The 26819-nt window shown below is 41.8% G+C and overlaps 1 long non-coding RNA gene across 1 annotated transcript in view; it reads left to right on the top strand.

Moving 5' to 3' along the window:
- Positions 1–26819, top strand: part of LOC128081039 (uncharacterized) — a 222590-nt gene that overhangs the window by 77977 nt on the left and 117794 nt on the right. Inside the window, exon 3 of the long non-coding RNA XR_008206954.1 lies at positions 18610–18729. This is a non-coding gene — a long non-coding RNA (uncharacterized LOC128081039). The remainder of the gene's footprint in view (positions 1–18609; positions 18730–26819) is intronic.

Below are 26819 nucleotides of genomic sequence, written 5' to 3'. Positions count from 1 at the left end.
CACTGTAGCAGCAAATTCCCTGATGCCTCCAGGTAGTCACAGCTCTGGCACGCTGTTATGAACTGTTGCTCTGGAGGAGGTGAGGTAGCTTGAATCAGTGGTTTCTCTCTAATGAACTGAGGTCAGAGAGAAAGTACTGTGTGTAACGGCCTCATCTGGCTGTTACTTATGCCCTACATACTGCTCCATGGTTTGGGTTGCAGTGGTGTTTTTATGTAACTTAATTTTTAAGGCCATCTTATAAAACTGTGTTACTACAATCTGTGTGAAATGAGCTTTACTGCTGCTATTTATCACTCATTTTCTTGCAGTTTGGTGCCTGTTATGTAGTTTGAATCTGGCATGGGACAAGCATCAAGATAAGGTTGAAAGAACAACACAAAGACAATGTGAAGATGGAAACCACTCCCCTTCACTACCTGTGGTTATCTTTCCCCAGTGACAATATGGTGTAATGCTGAACTCCCTCATATATTTCTATTAGGCTATTGTACCAGTATCTAAACAGAACGAGGTGAGTTAAAGATGCCTGAGATGTGCAAAGATAGCAACACTCAAGCTGTTTTCAGAGATGGATGTGGAAGCTGATTCCAGATTAATGGGGTTATTGTATAAACTCAAAGCATCTTTTATGTAGGTAAGTCTCTCACAAATAAGAGCTGCTCAGTGGATCACCATGAGTCCTATTGGTCTTGACTGCAGTGCTGTGATCACATTTTTGTAGAAATAAGATCTGTTTAGTCTATTTCCCCAATAATTTCACTGAGATGGGCTTTTTTTCTGGTAAGTGGCCTATTAACCATTTTCTTTACTTTGAATTCTATTACTTACAACCAACTTATAGAACATCTGGTGACTCCTTATGCTTTTTATTGGCTCCCTGGATTATCAGACTCATGCAACTCTCTTCCTACAGTAAGCCATATTTTGGATTTAATGAGGTAAAATTCTGTCAGAAGGCAATGATGCAAAATGCTTGAATGCTTGTAGAATCATGGAACAACTTAAGTTGAAATGGACTTCTAGAGGTCATCTAGTTTCCTTACAGAAGGTATCAGTTGACACTTGGAAGTTGTAACATGCCCTAGAGATGAGATTAGCAGGAATCTTTGAGTCTCCTGAAGTGCTAGAACATTTTCCATATGGTATCAAGATGAGCAAATCTATGAAGTTCACAGTAAGAACCCTAAAGAAACTTCAGTTTGCTCAGTTCCAAGCACTCCTGAGAGCATCATGATGTATTTGGATGAACATCCTGAAATAAACTTCCCAAGCCCCAGATTACTTGTTGCTTTTCCCATTTGTGTTGGGATAATGCTGGTAAAGCAGTTAAAATACTTGCTGGGCAATCAAAGTATTCTCTAAAAGCAAAACCACGTTGCAGATCATCTGGACTCTGAATGGGATTCACTCTGCTGGTGTTTTGAATAATAATAAAGGGGTTGGTGATGAAATATATGTTCTGGAAGGCTTTGTCCACATGATATCGGAATGCCCACAATGCAAGAGTTATGGGAAATACATCACCTCTTGACTGGTGTTTCTACAGAATATTACTGTGCCATAGGATCTCTTCATCTGCTTTCTGGATGGGCTGACAATGACTCCCCAAATGCTTGAAGCCAATTTTGAAAGGATACTAAGAGCATTCTAATAGCTGAAGTTATTACTACTAAAGTGTAAATCAATGCATGTAGGTTCCAAGGAGGAAGAGCAAATCTGAATGAGCTTTGTCTTAACAGAGTACTTTAGACAAATTCTGCATATCATAGAATTATTTGAGTTGGAAGAGACCTTTAAGGGTCATCTGGTCTGACTCCCATGCACAGAATTGTACGGGTTGGAAGGAACATCTGGAGATTGAGTCCAGCATCCCTGCTAAAAGCAGAACCCCTACGATAGCTTGCAATCCTTCTGTTTCCTAGCTCATATTGATAGTGGTAGTTACCATGACCCAGGTACAGGACGTTGCACTTGGATTTGTTGAACCTCATGAGGCTGGGCCCACTGGTCAGCCTGTTGAGGGCTCCATGGATGGCATCCTATCCCTTGGGCATGTTGCCTGCATAACACAGCTTGGTGTCATCTTCAAACTTGCTGAGAGTGTATTTTATCCCACTGTTGAAATATAGTGGAAGGTGTGAATTTACTTAGCTAAGAACAAACCTGCGCTGTTCCATTCTTTCTTAATCATTAACTGTGTTAGCTTTGCAGAAATCTATAATGAATGTAATCCTGTGCTGAGCTGCCTAACAGGACAAATACACAAGGAGGAAGAAGAAGGGCAGGATAATACAATGCTACACCCCTCATCTAATCCAACCTGTTGGTGCTGCACCCAGCACAGAGATGCCCAGCGTCTGCTGGCTCCCTCCCTTCTCTCCCATCCTCTGGGCTGTGGTGTAATTCTATGCTACTTGCACTATCAAATACTTCACAGTATTAACAGTGATGAATAGGTCTGTCAGGCACTTTTGGTGGGTGTTATGTTAACATGCACCAAAAATACGACTTGGGGTCATGGGCTGTGCCTACTTCTGGGGCGTAGGTTTCCTCATCCCTGATTTATGTACAGAAATCATATGACAGCTGCGTTGGTGAAAGTGAATGTAAATCTTGTAATTTCTATTCATCTTGGGAAGGCTCTGCGTTCTGAATAACGTGGATTCTTAGGGATTACCAGTGGAGGTCAGTTCTGGATGTCAGCCTGTATCTTTACCCATCTTTAGTAATCCAGAGATAATCAGATATTAGAGAAGGTTGGAAATTGGTCTTCTATTAAAAATTAAAAAAAAAAAAAAGTGATAAAAGACTCTGATCTTGCCAGTGTCGTAAGTAATGTCACTTACTGAAGTGACTGGCACTGGCTGTAGGCTCAGATATGCCAATTATAATTAAAGCCATTATTTTCAAATACAGTTCAGTTTATTCCTGGTGAAAAGTAAAGAGAATTCTGGAGTGACAAATCTCTCTTGAAAATGCAGCTTACTGAGAAGGCTGTGGCTTTAGACTACCTGTAGTAACTTGGTTTCAAGTACAAAATAAATGTTTATATATGAGCATGCATTTAAAATGAATGTTGATCATCTTAACATACTGTACACCATTAAAATATGCACACACCTGTCACAATCACCTTGATAAAGCAGATGACTTACAAACCAGAAGTGAAACTCAGTTCTTAGGCAAGCAGCCTTCATGCATCTGTAGTATGGTTTTCAGGTGCCAAACTGCCATTTTTATTGAAAATCTGACGCTTAGAGCTTTCTAGAAAAGATATCCAAAATAACACATCTTGAGAATCGGGCTCAAATAGATGGATCTCAGAAATACATACTTTTCCAGACAGTTGTGGTTAGTAACAGAATTATTGATAGAACTGAGAGTTTGATCATTTACTTACAGTAATGTACAAATAATGGTGTTTTTTGTAAAGCCATAGAACACATTGAGGCACCAGTCACCCTTGGTATTTTTTCCATGAAAATGAATGGAATCCTTGCTGATGACCCTAGGAGAGGAAGCTTCCTCAAGCAGAAATTCCTTCCTGTGAAGGCAGCTTTAAACTAAGGACAGAAGCCATAGAAGGGGAAGATATGTAATCTCCCAAGTGCTCCAAACCCTTTACCCACGTTTTGTCCCAGCAGAGCAGGAGCTGTAAGTGGTTTGGGACCGATGGGGCTCTGGGGATGCAGCTTCTGTCATTGGCAACCTGGAACTGAAGGTTAACTGACAGGGGATGGAACAGAAATGTTGTCACTGACCTTTGCCTGCTAACGAATACGCCAGTCCTGCTCAGATCCGGTGGTAGTTAGATTTTTTTCTCTCGTTCTGGCTTGCATGTAGAGCCTTTTGTGCTCTCAGGCATATTTTCAAGTGTCTGCCCTACTGCTGGCTGCCAGAGATTGCCCTGAAATGAGAGTGCAGTGCACTGATCTGAGGTCTGATGTTAAAAGAGGGGATGGATAAAATTCCTGCTTGCTCTGCAGGTGACTGGGATCCAGACAGGAGAAGTTGCTGTAGCTGTGTATTTCCATTCTCATGTACTGCATTGGGCAGCTGTTCTGTTGTATTGGCAGTCAAAATCTTGGCTTTGTTTTCTGCCCTGTAATCTTGTGTTATGTCCTCTCTGTTTCCAAACCCTCTGCTCAAAGTGTTTCCATTTCAATATGATTAATAGCTATTGTGAGTGATCTCTATTAAGGACTCAAAGCTCAATTTCAAATATTTTTGTGGCACTTCTGGTGGGCCTTGCTGGGATAAATTAAGCCCATTTTTCCCCTGATTGCTTCATTGAATCTCTTTGTAACTTCACCTTGTATTCCTTTCTGTTCAATACTTTTCAAAGTACTGAGAGTTTAAAGAGGTACAATAAATCCCAGATCAGTTTTTAATGACCATGGTAAGCCTGCTTGTAATATGTCAGTAAGCTGAGCCTAAAAGCCAATGGGGAATAGGCCATTTCTGCCTTAGTAATTGCCTCCACAGAAAGATTTATAATGTCATTATCTGAATCTACAAGAAATAACTCATAGAACTGAAATACCCTAAAAAAAATATTACAATTCCCTTAAAATCTAGTCATTCATAAATGCTAAATCATGAAACTTTTTTTCAAGATGTTTTATGTTAAAAATAAAACCCAGTCAAAATATGAATGTGTTTTTCTTAATCAGATTCTTGGTTCTTTATCTGTTTTCGTGCCGTGGTTTGCTGGGCAGAAGAATGGCGCAGAGCTTGGATCTAGCTTCTGAAAACACAACCGAGTGCCGAGGAGCTGCAAAGAGAGAAAGCTCTCCTGGTCATTTTTCTTTGTTTGTGTGTGATTCTGGGGGGAAGAGGGTTAGTTAGCACTGCAATGAAATTAATTTCAGTAATAAAAATCACTCCCCCCTTCTCCTTCCACCCTTTTCCCGTGGAAAGCCACACTAAGTGTCCTGATAAATGCACTGCGGTGCTGTTTTAAGCCGTTCCACTCAGCTTCCTTTGCCCTCAGCGTTCCCCAATCAGAAGATATCATTCATTTCTTTCAGAAAGCAGGAAATGTACTCTTCAATTTGTCTGGTGTTTAATAAAGTGCTAGAATTACCATAGCTACCCTCATCTTCTGGTGCTTTAATACACTGTGAGATTGATGCTGATTCCAAGCAGGCTGTATTTTAGGTGCAGGAGGTTTGTCCTCGTATGGGGCACTGCTGTCATCCTGAGCTCCTCTGACTGAGACCCTCTTTGTTTCCCCATAGAAATAAATGCTTTACTTTGCGCTTTGTCTTATATTTTGAGGTTTGTCCAGTGTCTGTGAGCTTGGTGGTGCTTCTGAGTGTTTTTATTGCAGCTTTCTGAGCATCTTATTAATTAATGGGCGTTATTTGCAGGTGTCTCTGGAGAAGTGCAGCACTGCAGCCACTTCCATGCAGTTTAAGAGATTCCTCAGATCAGTGACAAGATTCCAACCTGATTCCTCTCTGAAGTTTGAGTTACGTTTTTTGGGTCCAGTATCTGCTCGTAGACTCTAAATTACAGAGGCTAAGACACTTTTAAACAGCTCTGTTATTAACTGGGGTGGGTCCAGGCTTTCATCCTATGGCCCACGCACTTCAGAGTACAGACAACTCTACAAGGAATAAATTACTACTCATTTCTGGCAGACGTCATAAACTTTCAGGTTCTTTGCTTCAAAGAAATGGCCTCCCTGAAACAGAAGTGATTTCCCAGTCAGAGCGCTCTGCTCTTCATTATGTCATCTAAATCTAAGATGTCTGTGGAAACAATGCTGGCACGCTTATTTCCTGAATTTGAAAAGGATTTATAGGCAAACAAATGTGTGTTTCTGCCTCTGGTTTCTTATCAGTATTAGTGGGGATATTCCTTTGCATAGAGGATAAAATATATTGTGATGCACCCGTCACCTGTGAGCCTTCTTGTACGGCTTGCTGCTTTACTTTTAAATCTTCCCCTGATTTCTGAGGCAGAATGATGTGCTCTTAGAGCTGAGCTCTGGGAAGGAGTCAATGGCAACTAAACGGAGCTGGAATTTTGGGGTACTCTGAGGGGCAGGGTGAGATCAGTAGAAATATTTTCCTTGAGGACTGTAGGAGTGAAAGCCTAACCACAAGGAAGGATGGAAGGATATCCAAACATCCTTGTGGTCTTACTGTTAGAAACTCATCCTTTCGGAATGGAGCTGAGACAACAGAGATTGCTCAGGATTAGCCTCTGGTTACTCGCTTGATGCTGTGCTTTTCTGCTACTGTATGTAGAGATTGTTTCCTGACAGGCTGACTAGGAGTAATAATAAAGCACTCTGTGACGTCCTGAATGTGATGATTGTTATTTCTGTCCTCTGAATGTGGTTTACCTTTGGCAGAGTCGGAGATGACTGTTCTCAGAGCCTGGGAAGAGGGGAGAGATCCGCTCAGGATGTGTGTGAGCTGCACTCCTGCCTGGGGGAGGCTGCTCTGGTTTGTAGGTGTGGAGGTCTGAGAGGGCTGCCTGTTGGCAGGGGGTGTTTGAGAGGTAAAGGAAGAAAGGAGGGGAGACAGTAAGCAGGGAGTGTGTTATAAAAGCTGATATCATCTTGATTTTAAAGAAGCTCAAGCTTTTTGTTTAAGCTTAAGCTATGTGGAGCGCAGCTGTATTTTATATCTAGTTTTCAGTTTTTTATGCAACTTTTACCTCTCAACAAAACTTGGGTTTGGATAAATTGCTCTGATATTGGTTCGTGTGTGCTGTATGCTAATGAAATGTAAATATACAGGTCAAAAGAGAAATACTTATCAGGGGTGTTTACCAGTGGTGATGGGAACAGTGAGCTCAGAATATGCCAAGACAGAGTAGTTAGAGAATCTGTCATCCACATAAATCAGCCACGTTCCCTCTGCATTTGTCTCCCTCAAAAGGTTTTAGTCAACCCCTTAAAATGATGATCACGCAAATGCATTTTTACACTGCCTGTTTGCTTTTAGTTATGCAAATTTGTTCAAGGGAAATGATGCACTCAAAATGCTCTAAAAATTTAAAAACCTGCAGTTGTCTGTGGTGTGAGATGTGCCACAGTTACTGCTCTGCAGTCAGGTGTGGGTTATACTGGTTTGGGGTACAAGGCTGGCTCTAAGTGGAAGTGAAGCAAGGAAGAGTTGGTGAGAATGACAGCACTGTGCTCTTCAGGAATCAATTCCAGCAGCAACTTGTTACAGAAGTGACTTAACTACACTTACCGAAGTCTGCTTTCATCTGTGCGATGGTTCATTATTATTCAATTAGTTTCCTACAAGTAATGATGACAGTTAAATTTCTAGTGTGTCTGGGCCACTTCTGAGAGGGTAAACTAACAATCTAAGTAACTTGGATCTGGCAGTGGTGGTCGGAGCAGTGACTAAACTGCTTTGAAAAAAATGGAGATGCTCCTTCTGTGGGTAAATGGCATCCTTCATTGCTGGGACATGCAGCAAACAGCTGCCACCCTAGGGTGATGGTATACTTGAAAAAGAAATGATTGTTGTATGGTCTGTCACTGCTTTAGATGTATATCTAAGAAAAAAAAACTTGTTAAGCTTGGTGACTTTAAGATGAAGCATGAAGCTTTCAGTCAGAATTGTGTGCATTAAATACCCTTCACACTTGTCTTTCCCAGCTGTCACTACAGTGGATTCAGTGAGCCAAACTGAGTGCATCTCCCTCCATGTCTGGAGATCAGGTAGGGGCAGGCTTGGGGAGACTTCTCTGCCCGCTCTCTGAAGTGGCACACATCCACAGGACCATGGATTTAGCATCAGGCTGAGCCTGCTGGTGTAGCACACCTCCATCCATCACCAGCATTGAAAGGCAAACTTAGAAGCATATCTGGAGGCTTATGTTAATTGCTGAGCTTATGCTTCGGCTCGCAAAGGACATGGCATTTCCCACAAGCACTAAATTAACACAGAAATACTGAAGAAGAATGTAAAAATCAAAAACCTGAATGTGATAGTGATTTTATAGAGTTCTGTGTTGCCTTAAATCCACTGCAGAGCTCCTGATGATGTCAGTGGGCAGTATATGGCCCATCGTTTGTCAGACCATTTAAATTCAGTGGCTTAGCACTTCGTTTTTTGGAAAACATCCTGCACAGCTTGATTTACAGCCCTGTAGAGCTAATTAAAGTCACTCGTTAAAAAGGTATCTTTTATTATAATTGCTAAATATTTTCTTGTGTGGTTAGTGGGTTTCACCTTAAAGTGATCTATGTATGCTGGCTCTTTTCCCAAGCTCTTGGGTAAGAACCACTGCCTGGTGGATTTGTACTGAAATGACAGAGGTTTTGCAGGGCTTTGTGTTTTCCTGTGCTTTCTTTCCTCACAGAGGGATAGCAACACATCCCTGAGGATAGTGTAGAGCTTGGAAACCTGGCTTTCTCTCCCAGTTTCCTCTCTGAAGCGGGTGAAGCTGTTCAATGCCTTCTATCTCACAATAGCTGGAATTATACCAGTCTTTCATAATATGTTCCGAGTGTCCTTCATAAAAGCATTACACAAGTTTCTAGCCAGCTGATGTTCATAGGATTTAATTTACCAAGTGCAGTGAATTGGGTCTTACAAATAACAAAAAAAGCCAACATCGCTGTAATGACATACAGAGTTTCTGTCTCTGTGCCTATGTTCTGTCCTGGTCTGGGAACCTTTATGCTTCCTCCATCTTTATTCTTAGAAGCAGTGATTCTTCTGTGCTGTCTTCTGTTCACAGCTAGATTCATGGAAGATAATGTGAACTTACAAGAAGCCACAAGATAATTCTATGTGCAGTGACTTATTGAAGCTCTTTGAAGTTCAGTATATTTTTCTCAATGGTCTGCCCAGATGTAAGTGATGTCCTGCTCAGCAAGGTGCAGCAGCACCTGCATGTAGGCCTGTGTGTTCTGAATACCAAAATCAGCAGCTTCTGGTTTTCATTGTCGCTGTCATCCCTTGCTCTGGCTTGTGCTGCATGGTGCTGCTTTGCTCTCAGAGGAACATCTCTCCTGTGGCACTGCTGCCCTTGTGAGTGCTTGCCCTCTCCTCCCTGCCATGGCTGCCATGAGTGGCACAGCTGTGAGTGGCATCACAGAACAGGTCAAATCTATAAGATATTAAAAAGGAGGAAGAGTTGGTTATCACAGATATCATGTGAGTGATATGCTGCTTGTGCTACGTGGGTGGAGAAAGGCTAGGCAGGGGCAATCAGAAGATGACTAAGCTTTATGAAGGAGGGGAGAAAATAGTGAGTGCAATGCCTGCCTGGAGAGCACAGCATCGGTCCGGTCTGCTCGTGCTGTGCTGCAGGGATCCTTAGGAGTGTGGGCACGGTCTGAAGGGCAGTGATGGGGGAAGGAAACCAGTGTGTTTGACAGGCAGGACTGACCGGATTTGAGCGGGTTTTGTGTCAGGAGGCATCCTTGGAAAAGCGATGTTGTGGCTGAGCTGACATTTTTAACTCATCTCAACTCTTGACTTGGAGCCTGCAGTCAGCCCTACAATGTCGTCTTTGGAGTAAGATACTGCTTTGCTAGCAGAACAAAGGAACCATTAATGACACCAATTAACCAGTGTAATTCTCATTTACACCTCTTTATTACCTTCCACACACAGTATGTGATACATTATACATCCCATTAATTGTTAACATACACGCAAGTCAAGATCTTTTATTATACTGGGTCATCTATCATTGATACAGAGATATAGATATTTTATAGCTGAGCCAACTAACACTACCGTGGAGCAGAATCTATGACCATTTTCACATCAAACCTGATTGTGTTATTAAGCCCTTTAGAAGTGCTTAGTGTGTGATTTGACCTCCTCCCAGCAGGTATCTTTTGGAGGGGAGCAAAAATGTGGAATATGAGATAAGCTTTTCTTATTTTCTTATTTTGGAAGTTTTGTTTTTTTGAGATTAGTTTTTACCACTTCACAGTTCAGATGAAAAAGATTGTTCTGTTGCACTGTAAATTCAAACTTTCTAATGAGCATTGCAGTCATTCATGAGAATATAGGGGAATTAGTGAAGAGGCAACATTTAAGGGGAATACAGGGGAACTGTGGGATCCAGCCTCAGCATGGCGGCACTCAGAAAACTGCTTCACTGGATTTTCTAAATCCAGCTTCCATTATCTATATTCCTTAATTAGAGCAAATGAATACTAATTATTCATGGCTAGTATTTTATCAAAATGAGTGGCAGCAGCAGTTGGAGTCTTTGCCTCTTAGATTTGTATCTGTTATGCACAGTGTTGATATATTCCCTTCATGTATGCTATTCCAGTGTACGTGTACAGTGGAAGTGATTGGAGGCTAATGCCATGTCAGTAAACAATTAAACACTGTTGACTGAGCAACTGGTGACCCTAAACAGAGAGCACCAAGTGTTAGAGAGAGAAGGAGGTTTGCATTAGCATGTAGCCCTTCTATAAATAAGTGCTAAGCCACAGTCAGCTTCACAGGAGCAGAGTACTTGAGGAGCCCCACAAAGTTCTGCTAGCCTTCATTTACTTTGGCAGGATTTTGTGGTTAGTCAATGCTTAAAATATAATGGATGCTTTTACCTAACAAAACTATTGTAGCTGCTGACTTTGCTGGGAAGAGGGAATTAAAAATGCTGCTACCATACGCAGAGTAACCAATACACTTGGCCCTTCCTGGTGTGTCAGTATGTACTGATCCATTTAGCATTTGATTATGAAAATGTTCATAAACTGAAGTTATTGTAAAAATAAGCTCTCAGGTAAAAAGATCTGTCAGGGCTGCTCCAAAAGTAATGCCTCCTTGTTGTTTGTGATGTGATTGTCAGCATCAATCCTCTGCAGGGCTGAGTTGTCAGTGACTGGGCTGCTCTGCATCCAAAGCCCTCTTGGAGTCGTCTGCCGTCCTTACTGAAATGCATTGTGAACCTTCACCTAAGTTGCTGAGCTTTCTCACCTTCAGTTCCCTTCCATTTCCAACCTTGTCATATCTTCCAATTGTTTTGTAAATTATTCTTATTTTTCCCATTTAAAGATCACAGAATATATTGTAATGAATTAAGGCAAAGAAAAAAAACCATGATGTGCTAATAAAAGTAGCGTAAGTACAGAAAGCTTAAACATGGGCAGATGAAATTACTCTTTTTGGTTTTTTGCTCAGATCTAGTCCCTAGAAAGCAGAGATGCCAACAGTTCTGCAGTGCTGTTCCCAGAAGGATGGGCTGTGATGTAACGTGGCTCCCAGAAGGTCTGAGCACAGGAGTGGCAGCCTTGTCTTCCCTCTAACTTGCTTGTAATCGCTTTTGTGTTTTGGGGGTAGAGGTCACAGATATCAGTCAGTAAATCCTTGCTGAGCTGAAAATAGCCGGACTTGCAGTCTCTGCATCCTCTGTGCTGGCTGAACAGCACCTTCCCAGTTGTGGGAAGAACCTGGGTTGACCAATTTTCCTCCCTTATACCTCAGTCTCCCTTGTAATGGAGATTTCAGACTACCACAGCAGAGGCAGCAAGGAGCTGTTTGTGTTTGCTGCCGGTCAGCTTGCAGTGTTAGGAAATGCATGTGGGACAGGCAGAGCTGCTGCAGCCTCTGAAAGCTCTGTGAGCTGCTGGAGAACTGCAGCCAGGTGGGCTGCTGGCTTTGCTGGGAAGCAGAGTGGCCTGGAAGGCTGTTCTCCAGAAACTGGTGTGAGATCCTTCGTATTCGCTTTTTCTGTTTTTCTTTTTTAGCAATCTTCTGCAATTTGCTGATTGATGATTGAAGTGTGCACTGTTAAACAAAGCATGGAATAAAGCTTTTATATCTCTGTTACATCAGTAGATATTGAGCCTATTAGCAGCATTTTTTCCTCCTTTTTTAACATCTATATCATCAATCCAAGCCATGCTCAGTATCATCTTTCGTAGCTTCTTATGCCCATTGATAGTTATGTGGAGTCAAGATTAGTTCTTTTAAATTATGTAATAGCTTCGCAAAGAGGAGAATAGGTTAGTAATGTGTCATTTGAGATTCTGATAAAAACCTAATGGGAAATTGGTCTGTGAGCCAACTTGAATGAGCTCGAAACATAATATGAACAAAGATCAGCAAAGCTCCTCAGGTTGCCCAGAAGTATTAAGTGTTTCATTTGTGAAATCCCCAAAGTCTGCCAAGACATGAAAGCTTGGCATGGTGCAGAAGGTGTGCCTGCTAAAGCAGGGTTAGCACAGATGGAAGCCAAAGAACTGAGAACACTTTTTGTCCCCATCTGATGAATCTCGAGGCTCCATTTTTACAGGTGGATTTCAAAATAAGGTAGCAGGTGGTGTATTTAAGGATTTCAAAGCAAACCTGCAGTTTGACTGAAGAAAAGTGATAAAATCCCATAAGAACCTGCATTTGCAGCAAGATCCTTCAGCCACTCTTGATATCCCATTCACACACAGGTTTCCAGCAGAGGCAGCAGCTCTGAGTCCTGTGGGTGTGGTGGTTCTCAGTGTGGCCAGCATCACTTTGGGCACTTCACAACATCTGAGCAGCCCGTGATGTGATCAGCCCAAAATGCAACTCATGTCAGGTGGGACACAAAGAGACCTGCTTCTCATCTAGTTAGATAGGGGCTACCGAGAAGAAACGTGGGTTAAGGATGAATATGTGGAGTTTAAAATCTGTGATGGTTGTTTGGAGAAAAAGGATAGATATGGATTCCACACAAACAGTGCTACTGTACTGGTAAAAAAGAAATAAAATTATTTCCAATCGATTATGGTTCTCATAGGTAGGATCACAGCTTTTCCAGCTGGTTTGTGTAGGTGAGCTTTCTCATATGTGAGAGAACCTAATAGAGAGAACCTAATATGTGAGAGAAGTCTAATAGAAACCTTTTAAGTAAATCTTGCAAAGCTCTAATCTCTCAAAAGCTCCTGTGTTCTTCTCTGTTCTTATTTAATTTTTAATAAGAACAATTCTATGCAGCTCAAAAGCATGGCTCAATTAAGGAATATTCCTACCAGGCATCTTTGAAATCTTGGGAGGTTTTTCTTTTCCTTTTTTTGTATTACCCCTGTGCATCTCAGTTTTGGTTGGCTGGAGTTTAGAGAAGGGGTTTCTCTTTAATTGCAAGCTCTGCTTCACACTGTTATTTACAAGTAGACCAAGGAACTTTCAAAGTCTCATCTTCTATGCTGGAAGGAAACCACCGAACACATTAGTGCAGTATTCCAAAGTTGCAAAAAGGATCTTTGATGTAATTCCCCAGACGTCTGTCCGAAAAGTATCTCGAGGTCATGAGAAGTAATTAAAAAAAAAAAAAGGTATGAATCAAAATTTTAAGCCCAGGTATTTTGTAGTAATCAAATCTTAACTGCTTTGTGGTTCACTTTTATTTCTGTAGTGTGTGGCATTCTTCTTGCTGCTCTGGTTAAGCTTGGATCAGCACTTCCATTATAAAATGCTGCTTTCAGGGGTTTATAACTTAACTGCAAGATCTTCCTCTGAGTTTAAGATGGCGTTGTGACCTGACTGGAAACCACGTTTGTGTAAAATACATGTCTGCCAATATGCATAAGAATTTTTTGAATCCTATTTTGTGCCCAGTAGAGCAGATCACAGTGGTGGTGTTTCATCCGAATACATGTTGTTAATGATGAGAGAAGTGAAGGGTGCCTGCAGCATCCTGCACAGTGCTGGGGCAGCCTTCATTTTCTGGTCCAGCATTTGGCTGAAGGCAGCCCAGCTTCTCACAGCTGGGACAGAAGGAGGTCTAAGATGCAGATTCTTCTCTGTGCTCTTGCTCAGCTTTCTTTTCTGCAGCTTCCACTCAGAATGGACAAAATAATTTCAGGTGGCTATTGGTTCCTTGGTACTTAAGTTCATGTGCAATTTATAGTTCTTTCAACCTCATATTATTGCCAAAATTGATGTAAATGTGTTTTCTCTATTGAAAGGGCTGTGGAACTTTCGGTGTGTTGCAATCTGTCTTCGCTTCCTACATTTGGGCAGAGTTGAGCTGGGTTGTTCCTTTCTGTGCCATGGTTTCGATGGTTACGTGTCAGCGCTGACCTGGTGTCTATGAAATGCCTTGATGTGTTACCCAGAGCATGGAAAGTGTAAAAAATATGTATTTATCTGTGGCAGAGCAGTTCTGCTCTATAAAATATACTTCTTACAGTGTTACAGAAATCTTTTCTTTGAAGAGAAGTGACTTTTTGCAAGGAGGGGGAGGCTGAATGCCATTTTCTAACCTGAACTCCACAAAACTCAGCGATGAATGATCGATCCCTCTCGGGTTTGTGGTGTGAGGATATCTGCTCAGGAGCTGATGGGAAAAGTGCTGTGAGCATTGATCAGAGCTCAAAAATGTTTGGCCTCTGTTGTTCAGTGCCTCACTGTTTCATGAAGTCTTGTGGTTGTGTTTCTTTTCTTTATCATTTTCTGCTGTTTGTTGTTGGGTTTTGTTTTTTTCCAAAACTTGAAGGTAAATGGCAAAATGCCACAAACCATGGAAATTTAATTTTCTGCATTCCGTTTTATTGCCTACTTGTATCTTAATGAGAAGCAGCTCCAGAAATTATCTTCCCAGCCCCCTAAGTTCTTAGAGCAGACTTCTCTAAGCTGGGTCCAAATCTTGCCATTTGTGTGTGTCTTTTCAGGACAGTGGCCAGGTAGGATGCTCTTCTTTTATGCATGACAAGAAACATAAATTCAATGTTTGTCAGGCTCTTTTTGACATCTTTGAAGAAAAAATGACAAAGCTAAGAGGCACATAAAATGTGGGATGCCTTTATAGTGTTCTGGGAGGAAAAGTGAATTCCTGAACCAAAGATGCTGATAGCCTGGATACGACATCACCACCCATCCAGATCCCTCAAAAGCGTCTCCTGTGTTTTGAAGGAAGTTTGCCAAGATTTCTGAAGAGCCAAGAGGTGGAAGGAAGTAAATGCCAGAACGGGAGGAGTTAGAAGTGCTATCAAGCCTTAAAGACTCCAGAGTTGTGGTTTAGAGTAGCAAACTCTCAACTTCACGAATACCTGCACTTTCTTAGATGTTGTTCCCATGGGGTTTACAGAGAAGAATGTTATGTGGGGATTTTTTGGTGGAATTTGGAGACGATGTGTGATTCTTGTGCTGTTGTTTCTATGTCCACCCCTGGGCTGTGCACCTGTAGCTGGTGGAATGGATCTGGGCCAGGAACCTCTGAGAGGCACCCATGGCTCCTAATTTGCAAAGCAACCCACTGGAAAAAACAGGTTCCTGGTGATGCTGATGGACTTGAGATTGTTCTGCAGCTGCATAGGAGTACTACCTGCTTAGTTTGGGGGAAGGGTGGATTTTTTTTTGTTTTCTTTTTTGTTTTCGCTATCAAACCTATTTAATGTAACAGGGTACTGACTGGGGGAAAGAAATAAGAGACCTCCTGCAGGAGAAGTCTGTTACAGACCATCTCATCACAAACGATTGAGTTCCAAGGGCCAATGCCAAAGCGTTAATCTAAGTGAGAATGAGGAAAAGTCATCAGTCTGACAAAGCTACATTTAACTGGGTTGGGAAGAGGAGCGCAGGCAATCAGGACTGCTCTGACAGAGTGTTCAGGTACTGCAGAAATCTGTTTTTTTCTTGGAAGTTTAGTCCTGCTCTTTAACCAGCGATGTTATGAATGTCGCCTGCTGATCACTCTGGCTCCCCTTGCCAGAGGCTCTTGAAGAGAAGATCCTTAAGCGAACTGTGCAGAGAGCTGTCTGTGCATTGCATGTGTCAGCCCAGCACCAGTGCAGTCCTGGAGCACTTGGGAAATATCTTCTGAGCCGAAGCAGCAGCCGGCATCCCCAGTGCTGGCAGCCTGTGGTGATGGTTCTACCTTAAGGATACCTCGTGCTCTAAGCCTTCGTTTGCCATGTGCTGAGAGCATCAAACAGTAACAGGTGCCTCAAAGTGAATTTTTAGAAGTGATCTGGTTTTAAAAGTTTGATAGAATTTAACTCCTTCCAGTGCTGTGAGTCTTGTGATAAGGACTGAAAGCTATTCTCAGTAATTTGCAATTAAGAAATAAACTTGCGGTTCTGTTGTACCACCCCCTCTATTTTGCTTGTTCTAAAAGAATATTTATGACACCAGGAAAAGGAGCCAGAAGCCTTTCTGTCATTAGTGAATAATGCCATATGACTCCCTTGTGGTACAAATGCCAGATTATGCAATGCAGCGTAGTTATTGTCTCTAAATATAGCATTGTTTGGTATAGAAGTGTCGTTGGAATAACAAATTTTCTCTTATGGACGTTAATATTATACTTTAATAAGGCCAAAATAACTGCAACAAATCTCAGATTTAGCTAAAGGGCATGCATTGTAAATTCAAGTTTGTTACTCTCACTTTCATAACTCACTGGAACGGTCTGCTTGGTGACCCTGATTTACTTATCCTTGTCTCATTAGAAGTAGCACGAATACACTATAGTATTTTGCACTGAAGTGGCAAAACCTTGTACTTAGCACTGTGTAAAACCTTCCCTTTGTTTAATACTTTCTGTCAGACTACCACATTCCTTCTGTATAATGGAAACAGCACCCACAGCTAGTGGGCTGCAAATTGCAGAGCAGTTCATCACTCAAGGCTCTCCAGCATATGATAGTACTGCAAATATTTATATTAGCAGCTTTTGTGCTTGACTGTAAAGATTAGAGATCTTAAGGGAGTACTGAAGGAATTACAGCTCCAAGGAGTGGGGGGGCATGCATAGGATGGATATTTCCTGTATATTAAACAAAAAAGCATCTTTTATTTTGGAGAGAAAGAAAGGAGCATCCTCTAAAATTCTTTCCAGCTACAAGAGTCAGTCTCTTTGTGCCCTGTTGTGCATACAGGGCTTTGCTCTGCAATTCACAGTTTGGTTGGGGTCTATGGATTTGTTTGCTGGCTGAAGTGTGGTGGAAGGTGACCTTGACTCAAACTGATGGAATTTTAGTGGGGAAGCGAAGGCATCTTCTGTTCCTGTTGTTCTGTGCTCACTGTTTGGTGTTGGTTCTTTTGTGTGTGGTTTGTCTTCTTAGTACAGGCAGCGTAGGACTAACATCATCCACTGTTGTCTGCACAAAAATGAACATCTTCATTAGGAGGTAACACACTTCAAGAGTGCACCTTGAGTACTGAATTTCATACTACTTACAGAGAATCAAGGAGGAAGAGAAGCTCATTTGCTATTTCAGACACATGGATAGACTTGACGGGGAGGGGACAATGCCTGACTTTGTTACAAATTGCTGGTATTTGTGGCCATCCTTCTATGGGAAGTATGAAATGTACGGGTGCTCGATTCTGGGGTAACTGTCCCTCTTAGATCCGTCCGTCTGAGGATGGGGCTTACCTCTGAGAGCCATTCACGAGCCATTTGTTGTACGTGTAACAGTTACCAGATGCCACAGGAGCATGAAAAATTTCCACTTTAACAAACACTACTGTGACTTTCACCCCTTTACGATGTGCAGAAAGAGATCTGAGCAGCGTTGCCAGCTTTTCCTCTGCACAAAGTCTGACACCCTTCTCTGTGGATCTCAGTTTTCCATAAAGCTGTCCTTTCCATAGTGGTCTCCTGCAGGTCACAATAGGTGCACTGTCCCACATGAACCTGCTGGTCCTGCCACGGCGTGGAGAGGCTGTGGGATCAAAGTTGATGTGCTGTGTATGAGTCCTGCTCTTCAGAATGATCGAACAAAACGATCTATTAATAGCATAGGGTTTTTGATGATCGGCTATTTCTAATGTTGAAACAGAGAATATGCTGTCCTTGAGACCACACGCACCCGAAGTTCATGAAAAATGCAAGCACTTGTGGAGTGGGTTTTTAAAGTCAGGTTTTTAAGATCTGGTTCATCAGATGAAAAGAGTCTCCTAAAATTAGGGGCAGACCATTATAAGATGCAGCAAAAAGAATTCCAGAGGAAATGTACTTAAAAAAAAATATTGTATGCAGCCACACCTGGAAATGCAGCTGTAGTGCAGGCTGTGGGTAGAGGAGAGAGCCTTGGCCATAGTTAGAGGACAGAAAAATAATCATCTTCAAGTGTCTTACATCATCTTAACCTCCTGTTAGACCTTCCCTGCAGGAGGAGTGCAGAATAACCCGAGGAAACATGAGTAGCTAAAACAAAGAACTTCTTTTGATTGTAATGCACTTGTACGGTCTGTAGAGAACTGTCTCGTGTTTTCCTCTGAACAGAAAGATAAAAACTCTTTGGAAGATCTTCAGATTTATCTTGCTCATACCTTGATGGGCACATGTTTAGCTACAGGAATTAATAAATAGATCATAAAACTGACTGTGAAGTTTTATAATTATACACACAACTTAGTGTAGTGGCAGAATTTAGCAGAAAACAGACAAGTGTGCAGGTGCACGTGTGTTCCTGTGTTAAGACTGAGTAGGAAAGAATCCAGGTATAAAATTTCAAAGTATTTTAATTTCTTGAGGCTTGTAGAAAACGTGGCAACTGATAGATTTTGTTTTCTACATCATTTTGTTGCATCTGGGAGACATAAAAATAGCAGGTGAGAATATTAACGCTCACTGCCAGCATCTCTGAACTTTAAGCAATGGTTTTTCATAATGAGACTGTAGCTGTTCTCTGGGAATGGCGTCCTGCTCATGTGCTCATTTTTTCAGCAGAATGTTTGGACACAGCTCTGCAGGACGTCCTGGGACCAGCGTGACCCAGCTGGGAGCAGCAGCTAGCTGAAAAACTCGCTTCAGAAGCACTCAGCTGTGGCCTGCTGAGGAACTGGAAAGGTATGTGAAGTGGGTTCCTGTGGATCTAGTTGTGTTTCATTAAAGATCTGTGTGATGGATGGGAGAGAGTGCTTGCTTACTGCTGTTCCGGAGGGGACAGACTGGAAGGGTTTTGGTTACACTGGAAGGCAGAATTAGAATTCAAAGTGATATGAGTAGGGGAAATAAGCTGAAGAAAGGGATGTGGTTCAGGAAAGGCAGGCTCAAGGTCCGACGCCTCAGCAAGAATAACCAAGAGAGCAAAAACAAGATGGGGGGCATCAGATTAATAGCTGGTTCTGCAAGTGAAAGAATTGAGCATAAGGTGAGCATGAGTCACCCGTGCCATTCTCTGGGAAATAACCAAAAGGAGGGGAAATAGTGTTCCTTGTTGCTCCTGAGTGTACTTTTCAAAAGGTAACATAAACCATTGCTTTTGGCTGGTGTGGATCATCCACTTTGTTTCCATTGGCTACACTGCTTTCAAGATGACTCTTTCATCACTCTTACAAGATGAAGTTTGGCTCTGAAACTGGATTTTAATATAATAGCTGATAATTTAATGACCTACAATAACATTTGTAATTACACACATTAAGAGGAAGGCAACTTCAGCTCATGCTTCTGGGTTTTAGAAGGGCATTGGAGAGCAATAATCTTTGTAAGAGCCTTTATGTTCTCATGTTCACACTGATGCTCAGGGTCTGGGCAGCAGCAGCCCTGGCCGAGTGCAGGGAGCAGCCCGACCCCCTTGGCTGCTCCTTGGGCTGCCCCAGCCACACCTGGCCTGGTGGTTTTCCTCCTATAAACGTGCCTGCTTTCCAGGGCACTTCCTGGGTGTATCCTCTGAACAGGACACAGCTGCTTTTCTCTCATTATTAGGAGCTTGAAGCACTGATGATATGGTGCAAATTATGAGAGTCTGGATTAATGTGGGCAGAAGAGCATGCGTGGCAGTAGGGAACAGTGTTTCATGACCTGTATGCTGAAAAAGCAGGGACAACTCCAAGTTATTTTAAGTTCTAATTTAGTGTTCCAAATGAGTATGAAGCTATTTTGGAATATCAATATATTTTTTAATTTAAACAAATCTAATTATACTAAATGAAAGATTTATTTGGCAAACTTAGTAATGTTAAATGCTTAAATATTTTAGATGTCCGAGATAAACATAATAAAATGACTGTTTAATCTACAAATTAATCCAAAAAAATAAATTGCATTTTAATTACATTGATAATGATCAAGCCCAAGTATGATTGGCATATCCCTTCCCTGAGATAGCCAAAAGGCAGAGGAGCAAACAAGGCCAGATTCACTTTCCTCCTTACACCACTATAGAGGTTTTGAATAATTCCCTTTAGTACGTGCATCTCTGGTGTATAATAATCTAGCTGAGTGGAATATGGCTGTGTTGCTGAAGCTGGTCCAGCACATCCTAATGCTGAAGATGACTCCAATAATGAAAATCTGTCTTGCAAATGACTCATTGTAAGAAGACTGTGCTGAAGATGTTGAAAATCAGGATGATGCATGTGAAAATGAAATTAATCAATATGAAGATGAGGATCAGCAGTCTATCACGGCAGAACTGTTTGATAATAATGAAACTGAGGAAACAGGCACTGCTAGGGAAACAAATGAAATTGCGAGAAATAGTAGTGATAATAATGAATTAGTAGCTATTTCCAGAAAGAGAGGAGACTGAGTTTGCAGACAAAGGAGGACTGGGAAGCTGTGATGGTTGCAACAGTTTTCCATGCCCAGATTTTTTGAAAACTTGGTGATGTAAATACACACATGGAAATATTCAGGGTTATTCGATCTCTGTCTGTAGTTGCTCCGTTTGTGCATGTAAGTAATTGTCAGGCTGGGTAATTTCTTATGCTAACAGCTGCTTGAGCAGCTCAGCTGATGAATCAAGCCTTGGTGCTGCAGTGGAACACTGCACATACAAACGGGCTCATTCTGTCACAACTCTTTTCGACCCCAGACTTACCAAGACATGTTCTACTAAAGCCAGGTTGTGAGTCTGGGCCGATGAAGGCATGGAGAAGTGTCCATCCTTGCTAATTAAAGCAATGCTGGAAGTTATTAACTGTCAGGGCTGTCTAATAAATTGGTTCCTTCACAAGGAGATGCAGCTGTTCCAGTTGTTCCCTGTTAGCTTATGAGACCACAGCTGTGTTTGTAGACTTTTTCTGTTTCCTACAGTGGATTTTTTTGTGGTGTTTCTCAGAAGCTTCAACACATCAGTGCTTATTGATAGCTCGGATTGAACCCTGGCTTCCAAATAAAGCATCAGTTTTGCTTCGACCTTAGCAGCCTTTGATACCTGCATAGTTAAGTCACCACTCGTTACCACAGTTTGGTGCCCCCATTAGGCATAGCCCTATCTGCTTGGGCTGCAAACAGAAAGCCACTTGAAGAAGGTAGAACAGAGACAAGGCATCCACAAGTGATACCTTCTTATGGATTACAGAGCATGTGTTGTGCAGTTGTGTACTGACCGACACATTGCAGTGGCTCCTTGGACACCTGGCATAGATTATTTTTTAATGTGTTGTATAAACCTAGATATGCATTACAGAAAGCACAGATAGGTGATTGTGGCAGAGCTTGAGGAGCACCCAATTCTATTCCAACTGAAATTCATTTGTTGATCTGAAAGGACTGGGGGAGGGATTTTGGAGGTGTAAATCCCAGGATACTCCCAAGGCTGCCACTCATCACACCAGTTCTTTGCAACACGTCATTTTCCGATCTTTCTCTTTCTCAGATAAATTAGATGAAGTGAATTTAATTCATGCAGAATCTGAGGTAACAGGTAGAAAAGAACAATTCAGAACTGCTTTGGAGAAAGGTGCAGCAGAAAAGCGTTTGTAGGACAGCAAAGAAATGGGCAATAAAAGCTCTGCAGTCTGTTCAGCATCCCAAACTGCTGCTTCTGCGACTCATTACTGCAGCACCTAAGACCCTCACTGTGTTTAATACGTGCATTTTTCATTTGATTTCCAAAGTAGGGAAAGTCCTGATATTTCCATTTAGGAGATGTAGAACAGAGAGAGAACGGGAGGGCTGGAGTTCTTATTCATGTAAGCATCTGGTGGCACATTGCACGTGTGGAAAATTAGGTATTGTATAAAGAATTTCCACATTTTGGAGTTGAATCCATATCAAGTGTCTGATAGGTGGTTCCTTTATATCTGAGACAATGAAGTTTCCCACAGTACCTGAAAAGGGATTTTCAGTTATGTAGAGTGACCCACCATTAAGTTACCTAGCCTTGCCTGCAGTAGGTCAGAGCCTGCCTTACCATAGGGATTACTGGGTGAAACTCAGCATTGGCTCAGTGTTCTGAGAGCTCCCACAGCAGGCTTTGTGCAGGAGGGGCATTTCCTTGCTGGTACCACTGAGGGCTGATCCTTAAAACTAGTTGGAGGAGAGAAAAAACAGAACAAAAAAATGGACAAAAGAAGGCTCAAAAATATCTGTGAGGATGGAAGTGCATGGAATGGCCTTGCTGCTTCTTAGACATATGAGGTATCCAGGTGTCTAGGTGCCCATTACAGTGTAATGCACAGACCGTTACTACCTGGAGAAATGTGACAGATGCATCAGTACAGAACTGTAAGGGTAATTATAGCTCTCCCATCAGCACTTGGATGTTCTATCAGATATCGACTGGACGCAAACTCAGAGATGCTGGGTGTGCTCCCCAGGCTCGTGTCACATCTCTTCTGAATTTAAAGGGCTTTGAAAGAATTTGCTATCAAAATGCAGCAAAATGACTGCGAAGCTTAAGTTTCATTGTCTTTCACTGATATTTTGGGGGAAACATGTTAGCTATTACTGAGTGTAATTTATGCCACTTTAAGGCCCGTTCACACTGCTGCCAAAGAGGTATAAGACAGTCATAGCTCAAATGAGACTCATCTCCTAAATTCTGTCAACTTTTACTTAGACTTAATGGTGCTTGTAAAACTGCTGACCGTATCAAGTCCCCTCTCAAATACTGTGTTAGGAGCCTGTATGTGATGATTATTCTTGTATGGAAGAGTTTCTATAAGTTTCCGTAGAGAGGTCTTGAACTAACTGGCTTGGGCTTGTTGTCTGATCTTTGAGTCCCTGCATCTGAAAGCTCCTGAAACAAAAAGTCAAAAGGTACTCCTGCCTGTGTAACAGTAATAGAGTAAATCTCTCTATTTTGTTTTGAATTCTTAAATTCCTTTTAACTGGACTGCAGAGAAACAAACCTGATTGTTTATCAAATCGGGTCTTGTAAAAAGCTCTTCCCCTTGAGGTCAAAAAAAATTCCAGTATGGTAAGTTATTTTGGTTTCATGGTTCTTTAAATCTTCTCCAACTTTCTTTTCCTTTGTTCTTTCTCCAATACCACAAAAATGTAATAACAGCAAAAGTAGACAATACAGATTAGACAACCTGGACAATATTTAAGCATGTGCTGAAGTACTTTCTTAGTGGACTTAAGTACTTATGCTATAGTATATGTGGCATTTTCAGCTTTTTGGATGAAATCTGTTTTCTTAACTTGCAAAGACCGTAGAGACCTTAAAGCAGAACAGGATTTTTCAGTGCACAACTTCTTGCTCTCTTCTTGCAGTTAGCAGAGTGCCTTGTTCGGTTGGTTACAGTAACGGCCCTAATGGCTGCTGTGTGGTTGTCCTTGTAGAAATAGGCCAAGTGTTTCTTCAGGAAAAACCAGACAGTTCACTTCTGGCGTAGTAAGGAGATGTTACTTGACACTGTCCCTGTGAAATCAGTGATACTTTAGGTGGGAAAATACGATTCAGCAAAGCACGAAAGTTTGATGAGCGTGGGGGCGCTGATCCTATTGATGGAGAACAGAATGAGAACTGTTTCTAAAAGAAAAAAACCTCACATCCTCAGATTGGTGGTTTTTAATCAGGTAGTTCTTGTTCTGAAATTATCAGTATGCACACATTGTTTGCTCTTTCACATTTGGATTAAACCATGACTTTGTGCAAAGAGCCTCCTTTCTGCTTATCTGCAAGCTGTTCAGAGCAAAAATTTCCAGATCTTACACTAACCAAGGTGAAGAGGGAGAGGGCGGACATTCAGAATTGTCCAAACCACCCAGAAAGCCAGAAGTCTCTCCCTATTTGGCTCTTTTTGATATCTTGTTTTCGTTGATCTCCCTAACCTATTTTGCTGTACAAAGACTCATGTTGCTAACCATTGTATAAGAGTCTGCCTCGTTCTGATTCTTCCATTTTTGTGCAAATGAACTTGTTTTCCCATCGTGATTACTTTGTCAGGATTTGGACTTCAAAACTGTAAAAACAAAACTCAAGACTGGGATGCATTATCCTGGGATAAACTGGGGTCAGCTGCTCCGTGCTTCATATTAGGATTACATGGAAGACTTGGTTTGAGCTCTGTTTAAGACCTGAAGAAGTTTCAAGGAAAAAACATTCATTGGCAGAACAGCACAAGCTGCTATCGTTTTTAATTTTTATTGAGCCCTTTTAACACCTCAGATGACCATAAGGGAAAAACAGACCAAAATATTGTCTGTTGTAATAAATAATTTGAGTCAAGTTTCAAGCCCATTATTAAATGAAACTTGAGGTAATCTTCTAAGCTGAGCTTCAGGGCACCTGTGACTTTTAAATGGAACTGTTCTGTTTCTAGGGAAATACATACCTTTAAAAATTAAGCTGGAGGCTAAAAGCCTCAAACAATAAATCTCCCTCCAGCACTCTTCTCTGGGGACATATATACTATGCAGCCTTCAAGCAGGGCACTTAGCCTATCTTTGGGTGTCTTTCCTCCAGCATTAAGGTTCTTTTATAAGGCACATCTGCTTATCTCTAGACCTTTATGAGTTCTCAGAATCCCAAATATCTCCGTTTGATATAAGCCCAACTGCTGGCTGTTTGGATGCTCTCTGAACAGCCACTGTATCTGTTAGGAACTCAAAATGTCAGGCTGTTTTGGTGTCAGGAAAATAACTGTTCAGCCCCACGTGTGTGTGCAGTTTGCACACAGTTCTGTGTTTTTTAGCAGAGACTTCTATAGCAGTGGTGGTTTAGGGGTTGGTGCAGTATGGTCTGAAATTGGAAATGTCTTTTTTCTTTGGGATGGATTCCCATGCTCAGAGTAAAGGAGTAACAGAAGATCCTCGCTGAAACAAGTGAGTTTGTCTTCAGAGAAATGTTTAAGTACCGGTAATGGTGCGAAGCTATTGAACCACGTAGTGGCTGCTGATTAATTTAGCACTGTCCATTCTGAACACTTAATGCAGGAATGTTGGATAAACATTGCTGTGTAATTAATGCAGCTGTACAAGGAAATAGGAGCGGTCTCATAGGTGCGTGTGTTGAAATACACGGCGTGCGTTTGCTCGTGAGGACGGTCTCCTCATCCTCTTTGTTACGCTGTGCCTCTTACTGCTGTGCAGCAGATGAGCGGAGCTCTTTTTGCTGCTGAATCATAAATGTTGCAACAGCTGGCAGTGCTGGAGCTGCAGCCACATCCCCAGGCAAGCAGTAACAGCTCGGCTTTGGCTCCATCCCTGTCTGTGTGTTTATCTTACGGGCTCTTATGGAGCGAGGCTTATCTAGCTGCTCCAAGTTGACTTTTCCATTTATTTTAATTTTCATATTGAAGTCGATACTGATCGCTTGTATGACGACCCTGCCTAAACTCTTCAATAAAATGTAAACAACAGGAAGGTATATAGAAAGCCAAAATAACTCATTATTGCTGCTTATACGCTCATCAAAATCCTGAGGGGGCTGTGACCTGATTGTAACTTTCCCCTGGAGCCATACAATAATTTTAGCTGTGAAAGGAAATTTTATGGCATGTAAGATTAGCCCACACTAATGCAAGGTCAAAAATAATAGAATCAATAAGCAAACTCAATACTGTTAACATTTTGAGAAAATTACTACGAGAAAACAATGTCAACAACAGATTGAAGTGGGTCTCCAAAGTTGTCCTATTGATTTCCTTTCAGATTCATGACAATCTAACTCTTTTTCCTTTGCAATATGGCACCATTTTTTCTTTTTTTTATTCTTTGTGTTTTTCAGCCTATTATTATTTCAGCTATGAACACTTGTTAATTTATTATTTTAAAATATGGCAACATTTGTGTCTTTGAGTTTATATTCTGAACTAGAAAAAAGCCTCTCATACCATTCAAAAGTGGTTAGAAAGCCTAAGGCTATCTGAAGGTCTTAATTTGGTTAGCAATGCACCAGCACGAAGCGGGGGAAGAGGAGGGAGGAAACTGAAGGCAACTTTGACACTTGTTTAGAACTGTCAAAATCGAGTACACTAAGAATAGGAGAGAAGTAAAATGCTGGAAGTGTATTTAAGTTTTGCACTTTGTATCAGCAGAATCCTATCACAGATTGACTGCGCTGTGTCTTTGAACGGATCAGATTGTAACCGAGTTGTGAAATGAAGGCTGTGCAGTCGGGTTGTTCAGCAGAGGTGTGGCAGGGGGTCGCTGTGCGAACATCTGGGCTGTGGCCAGAGGAGAATGTTACTCCAGCTCTGCATTGGAGATGAATTCAGGGCAGGAGGTGAAGCAAAATGTTACCCTTGGATCCCACACTCATGTAGCTCCTCTTCAAGGAGTCCTTTCTGCTCAGGAAGCACTTCAGCTCGCACTTTCCTTTATACACAAACGTTTCCCACAGCTGAGCCTGGTGCTTGTAAAGCAAAATGATGCACTGTTATTCGATGGTCTCACGGCTGGTGCAAACTGCTCCTCCTGTGTTCTTCTGAAGTCTGGCATCGCAGGCTGTGGGTACAAGAGAGCCTCGATTTAGGAAGAAGGCTCTGTTACACTTTAACACTAAATATGCTAATCCCTAATGTTAATTCTTCTCCCTTTGGAGAGGACTTCTGCTTTGGAATTGATGTTGTGAAGTCTGCTTTGCAGCTTTGTATCCATTACTTGTACAGCCGCTGTAAAAGTGTTTCCTTCCGTACACGTGGATGGAGTCCTTGGAGGCGGTGGCAAACCCTCCACCAAGGTCAGTTACTGATGGTTGTGAGCATCCCAGCTCTGTCCTCAGATGCCTTTCTCCATTGACTATTGAGGAAGTGCAG

This window comes from Tympanuchus pallidicinctus, unplaced genomic scaffold, assembly GCF_026119805.1.
Source record: "Tympanuchus pallidicinctus isolate F22 unplaced genomic scaffold, pur_lepc_1.0 scaffold20, whole genome shotgun sequence".
Classification (NCBI taxonomy): Eukaryota; Metazoa; Chordata; class Aves; order Galliformes; family Phasianidae; genus Tympanuchus; species Tympanuchus pallidicinctus.
The sequence above is the reverse complement of the archived record's forward strand: the minus strand, read 5'-3'. Positions and strand labels throughout refer to the sequence as shown.